Here is a 7,151-nt window from a genome sequence, read left to right as displayed (position 1 = left end):
TGTATGGATTGCGATAACAGTTGTATAAGCTCCTAATAAAATGTTTTTTAAAAAAAAAGACCCTAATTGTTAAAAACAGTATTACAGGTGCTATTGTTTAGCTAAACTCTTTTTTTTTCCAGCTAAACTCTTTTCATACTAACTTTTATCTAATGATTTCATTAAACAATCCCGTGAAGCAGATGTGATTGTTTGCATTTTAAAGATGAGGAAATGGAGGCTATGAAACTTGATGTAAATTTCCAAAAATCAAAAGACTGTAAAGCATAGTAAGCTTTTAAGCTCACAGCCATATAATTGCAAAGCCCTTCCTGGAATTTGGCTATTTTAAAGCACATGAGTTTTTAATTTATGTGTGTGTTTGTTTTTTCAGATACTGGAAAGCTAAATACTGATACGCTTTATGATCACCTCCACTCACCATGAGGAAAGCAGTTGGCATCTACTTTTGTTCCAACAAAAATATGGGAATGTGGGTTCTAATTGTTCCTATTTTTAATCTTGCTACCCTGCAATAATTTTCATAAATAATCTGATTTGTGCATTTGATTCCCTGTGTATTGATCTCTTATTTACGCCCCGGTAGAGTGATAGCACTCTAAAGAGCATCCTTCACCATGCCAGGTGGTTTTATAACAAAGTCTCAGTCAAAAAATGTTTACAGTACTTCGTCACAGGCAATTTTTTTTAAAACTTACAGAAGGAAAAGAAGCAGCATATAACTCCATCATATTAAAATATTTGAAAGGTTAAGAATCAATTTCCTTATTGTTATCACACACCTGTGCACTTCATCAAAAACAAATAACTATATGAAATCAGTCATGACAGAAGCTACAAAATAGAGATGTTAATGCAATCCTCCCCTCAAGGGATCATAGTTTAATAAGACATACCTTTGAAAAAGAATAGAAAAAAAATAAATGGGTCTAATGTCTATGGGACCAAGATGAGGAAATTAAACAATTATATATATTTTTTATTTTTTTTAATCAATTTATTGGGGTTCATAAAATTCATCACAATACATAGATCAATTGTGTAAAGCACATCTATACATTTGTTGCCCTCAAACCATTAAAAATTTTTCATAAAGGACTTTTATGAAAAGCCATGCATAATTTCAAATTTTATTGACTGCTTACATTGTACCACATCTATTCTAATAACTTGATATATATTCTAACCCATGAGATAATTCCTATCCTTATAGAGGTTCTAGAGATGAAGAAATTGAAGCACCTAACTTTTAATCAAGTATCAGAGGACATAGAATAGGTGAGTGAAGAGTAGAGATTGAGTTTGGTTGGTCTATCACAGAACTCATGCTCGCTCTTCACCTACAAATAATGTTAATCTGGGGTGGGACGAGGGAGTGCCTATGTCTGAAATGGAAAAACAAATTAGATATGTATGGCAGTGGCCCAGGAAGGTTAACATTCTACTTACCCGGGACTTTTATAAAGAAAAATTGCATTCGGGAACACTGCATATGCTTCACGTTAGTGTAATTCAGAGTATCTTTGTCAGTAGCAGTAGGTTAGAGGGCATTTCTCCTCGCAGCTCAGGTTCCCTTGTATATCAATGGGTATTAGAAAAGGATAAGCTGATGAGAATATGGAAACAGCAGGAAGAGAATGAACAGATTAAAGAGGAATCACGGAGGCAGAATCATTAGAGAAACTTAGAAAAGAAGCAAGCAAAGGGGATAAAAAAGGAGCAATGGTGAATGAACTAAGAAACTAGTCACAAAAGTCAAGAGGAAATATTGGTTTGAGGGGAAAAAATTGTTAAAGATATTGAAAGAGACACAAAATAATATGAGAGCTGTGTGGAGTGAATGAAAGAATGGTCAAGAAAAGACTACATAGCATCCAAATTCCATAAAGTATATTATGAAGATCAAAGAGGGCACAATACTTTGATGAGAAAAAGAGAACTAGGAATTTAATGTTTAAATTTGGAAATGTCTCAAAACTTAAGGTCCACATATGTGTTTGGCATTGTGAGGAGAAAGGTGGGCGAATGCATTAAATGTATCCTTTACTCTGGCCTCTAGCAGGAGAGAAATGTGCCTCGGAACACTACATTGCTGAACGATTCCATTACTATGGAAACTCCCAACACGTCATAGGAACTATCTTCCACCCTCTAGACAAGTAAAATACCAAGAGCCTCTATGCGCTTATCACTCCTAACCTCCTCGTCTGATGAACATGTGATGTTCTGCAGGATATCAGGACTAATTAAGTCTCTTTCGAATATGGTCTGACACAGGGCAAAAGAGCCCACATAGCCCTGGTGAAAGTTGGTACATGCATATTTACATGCAAATGAATATAAACTCATTCCATTCCTTTGTTTTGACAGAGGTAGAAAGAATGCATTGGCCAACTTAATGGCCCTTAAATATCTCATTCCTGGAGTATAAATCTACACTGAAAAAGATACCACCTGACAAAATCTGGCCAATACTTGACTGAATTTGAGACCAAGATTTATCTCACTTTACTATGGGTCAGTCTGGTAACTTAAATGCATCTACTGTACTTCCAAAAATCAGGAGCCCTGGGAACACAGTGGTTACACGTTGCGCGGCAAACTACATGGTCAGTAGTTCAAGCCCACCATGCTCCCCAGAGGCAGCCGGGCTTTGTGCTTCCGTGAGCAGGCTTGGCCGCGGCAGTGCGTGGGAGCCTGTCCGTCGCGGCGCTGAGTCGCGAAGGACTCGGGCGGGAACGGCCAGGACAAACAGCCCGAGCTCCTTGGGGAGTGTCCGCCCGCGGTTCCACGTGACTTCCTCCATCTGTTATCCCACAGGCCAAGGAACTTAGGCATAGGGTTCAACCGCGGTCCACTCCACGTTAAAAATAAAATCATTGGTGCTGTACCCAACAGACCCCCGGGAGTTAGTCGTGGGCCGGAACTATATGTATCATTAAGTTGCTCTTCTGCCTTTCAGCTGAGTCCGTTCTAACGGAGATATACCTTATGCATAAAAGAGCAAAATATAACTTGGTAGTTCATCATTCTCATGATTATTCGAATTTTGAGGCCAGTCTTGCAGCTACTTTTGTCAAATCCAACTCGTGGAGGAAACCTTTGTTTTCATTGACTCTCAAACAACATGTCCTTTTCAGGTCTTTCCTAAAAAGATGTCCAAAGTTAGCAAAACGCAGGCTCACCTTCTCTAAAGGAACATTTTGGCTGTACTTGCTACAAGAATAACTTTTCTTCTCTGACAGTCCCTGGTGAGACCGGGCAAGGGCGTGGTCGTCGTGATGTGGACTGCACATGCGCAAATTCCATGACACAATCTTGGGACTACATTTCCCATGATGCTTTGCTACCTCCGCGGAAGTTTCTAAGAATGCTGTATGCAGGAATTCTTGAAAAGTCTTGGTGTGCATCCAAGGAGCCAAGAGATACTGAACCAGGCCATGAGGCTGTTGATGATTTCTTCCTCCTAGAAGTCTCTAAATAAAATTCTTTTACTATCCTGATGGAGAAGTGAAAGAGTTAGCCTGCTATTAATCAAACACTGGAAATGTAGCATGGTTTGGAATCTCATCTGTTGAGATTTAGTTTGAGATAAGGGACCCAGGATGTTAACAGTCTCCTTCTCAATAGCAGAAATTCCTTTTAAACCTGTTAACTATTGAAGAGTTCAGGAGAGGGGAAGCAGGCCATTTAGATAAACGATTAAGTCTGAAACCTTAGGGGGTAGAGTGGGACACCTCCTGGAGAAATGAAGATATCTGATAATCTGATAAGGATATCTGGTAATCCCTAGGGGAAATGTAAACTGTTTCCGGTGAACCTTGTTCCCTTTTGTCCTGTAAAACCTGCTAATTACCTCCTGGAACTATTGCAAAACCTGTTTCTTGTTCTATAGTTTAAGGTTTATAACTTGCTGGCTTGGAACTCAGCTCTGAAACAGTCCAGAAAGAACCCAGGCTATTTCCTGCTGTAAGCACTTGCAAGAATAAACAGAATTTCTCAAATCAACGTGGTTTCCGTTTTTTTTTGGCTGCAGACCCCAGACCCCTTGCTGGCGAGCATATGCTATGTCCCAAATGTAAATCTTAAGAGAAAGTAAGACAGGAATCTGAATTCCAGTAGCAATGGACTCTTCAATGTCCTTAACCAACACTATCATTGAAATGTGTCTTTATTACTTGATACTGACTTCAAAACATGGAGCATGATGTGATTTGAGGTCTTCAATATGGGTAGACTCCCTTTTCCAGAACACAGCTACTCAAACAGATCATCGGAGATCCCTTTGCGTCTGGAGGAACTTGAGACAAAAAATGGGGCAGAGGCCATGACTTTCCTTGGAACAGGTACTCTCAGAGCCAACAATCCCTGATTCCTTGGGTTTTCTTTATTGACCAATCATCCCCTATTGGCTACTTTAACTTTTCCTTGAGCACTCAAAAACTAACTCACTGCCATTGAACGACCCTGTTAGGACAGGGTAAATTGCCCTTGTGGGTTTCTGAAACTATATAACTTTGTGGGAGTAGAAAGTCTTGACTTTCACCTGAGGAATGGCTGGTAGTTTCAAACTATTGGCCTTGTGGGCTGCAGCCCAATCTGGAATCACTATACCAACAGGGCTTCTCCTTAAGAACAATTAACCAGCCAGGCTCCGTTGTCTTACACCCTGTATTTTCCACTCAGTTGCTGCTACCTGATGTTGGTTTTTTTTAGCTTTTCTTTAGTGAATAGTCTGTTTTCAAAGAAATGTGATCTTCTGACATAAATATATAGAGTATTATAATGTAAGGTGTTATTAATAGATAAATAAATACAGGTATTAAAAGTAAACTAGCAGTTAATTAAATTCAATATAATAAGCATAGATTTTTAGAGTAATCTCACATAACTCCTATATATCTTTTAATCATTGTAGTGTTTGGACGAAAGTTTGCAGAGCAAATTTCCATTCAACAACTTATATGCATTTTGTTTCATGCCATTGATTGCAATCCCCTCAATTTAGCATCATTCTTTCCTATTACTCCTTCTTTTCTGCCCCTTCCTGCCTTCTAAGTTTTGTTTTGGGGAGAGCGCGTTCCTTTTGTTCTCATATGGTTTATTGCACTACAGAGTGCATTCCTCCCTTCAACCTTATCAAACCTTCCCTTTCCAGCTTTATGGTTCATTCTCCTTGATCAGCATCTACAGAACACTGTCCAGCATATTCCTGGAAACATATGACATGTTGATCCTGTAGGTTTTTTCAACATAGAGTCAAATTTTCTTCCTCAGCAGTCCCAGAACTTTCCTAAATGGGTTCTATTGTGATTTAAATTATGTTTTGGTCTAGTGAGCTAAACAAACAAACAAAACACACACACACACACACACACACAAACCCACTTCCATCAAGTTGTCACGCATAGTGAACCTGTATAACATTTCTGAGATTAAATCATTACAGAATCAGACTCATCTTTCTTTCCCGCAGAGTTGCTGGTGGTTTTGAACCACTGCCCTTGTACCTAGCAGTTCAACCATTACACCATTAGGGTACCTTGCATGAAAAAGAAGGTAGGACCAAATTCTGACCAGAAAGGAGCAAGAATTATCTTTCAAGGTAGGAGTTTCTGCAATATTTTCAAGCAAGGATGCCATGCTTAGCTCTAACAAGAAGGTATTGGGAACTTCTACAGTTTCAGGGAACTCTAAAGATTCAAGATTTTCAAGTGAATAACTCCAGATATCATCATTTTATATCTCAGAATCTCATTAATTTTCCATTAAGGCTCTAACTTGTTCCTGCAGATCTGGCTAATTTAATCACTCAGGTTCTCTGGAAATACACCCACTCTTTTGACTTTAGAAATGGACAAAGGACACCCAAATGAGAACAAACACAAACATCTATTGAGAGTTTTTCTTAGTGAGTCAGCCCCTGTCACTTACACTTGGCAGAGACATCAAGGCAAGGAGAACGGGTGAAAAACAGAAGGCTTCAAGTATGTCATCACTGAAAACTGAGGGCTTGGGGAAACTGGCTGTTGGGTAATGGTATAATGGAGCATTTTACGTGCTTGGTTAAGGGAGAGCGTTTACTTTTCTCTGATTGGTCCAAAATTGGAGTGGGGACAAAAATCAAGGAAGATGCCAGTGATTAATCAAGCACTCGGCATTTTGGAGACATTGTTTGACTTCTTGGACCGGTAGCTATAGATAGTGAATTGACTTCCTAGTCCAGACACTACATTCTGTTAGCTCATCATTGTCCATTTGTTCATCAATGTCTCAGATTAATACTTGTGCCTAGTTGTCAGTTGCTTCCATCTTCCAGCTGCCGGAGATAGATAGATTTCTACACAATGTAAGAGTGGCTATCTGGCTTGTATACCCTGCCTTTGATAAATAGCTTTTCCTTAACGTATTCCCAAGAGAAGTGAGGCTTTCTACTGCCGTAAAGATTTACATTCTCTGAAACCCCCGGGGCAGTTCTACCCTGACTGGCAGGGTCACCGTGAGTCAGAATCTACAGATGACAGTGAGCTTGGTTTTGGGTTTCATCTTGTTCCCAAAGCATCAGCTGAAGCCAGCAACAGCTTCCGGTTAAGATGAAAGAGGTCATTCTCTTTGATCTATTCCTATCCTTTAGTTTGCTTTTTATTAAAATGTCGCATCTCAAAGTACACTTTATGAAATATCTGCATAAGAATTGTCTACGGTGTCTATGAACAATCCAACACCTATCTATCTGTTTGTTGTCCTTCCGAGGATTGCATGGTGGTGTGATGCTAGAAAATATAGCAACAGAACTTCAAATACCCAAGAGGCCATCCATGGTACAATGGTTTCAGTAGAGCTTCCAAACTACGAAGGCAGGCCTGATGATCTGCTTTTGAAGAAAACAGTCACTGAAAACCTTATTAATAGCAGCACCACAGGGTCTGATGAGCTGCCCTATGATGCATCCCATAGATGAAAAGACACAGGTCTCATGAACAAGGAAGAGCTGGCTCCTGAAGAGGTTAGCCATTGTTGTGAAGTGCGATGGAGTCCGTTCTGACTCATAGGGACACTGTGTATAACAGAGTGAAATAGCCTCACAATCGTTCTTACGTCAGAGCTCATTGTTGCAGCCACACTCTCAGTTCATCTTGTTGAGGGGCTTC

Source organism: Echinops telfairi, unplaced genomic scaffold (genome assembly GCF_000313985.2).
Source record: "Echinops telfairi isolate 266 unplaced genomic scaffold, ASM31398v2 ScPeMD7_7468;HRSCAF=8506_0, whole genome shotgun sequence".
NCBI lineage: Eukaryota > Metazoa > Chordata > Mammalia > Afrosoricida > Tenrecidae > Echinops > Echinops telfairi.
Note: the sequence above shows the minus strand (reverse complement) of the source record.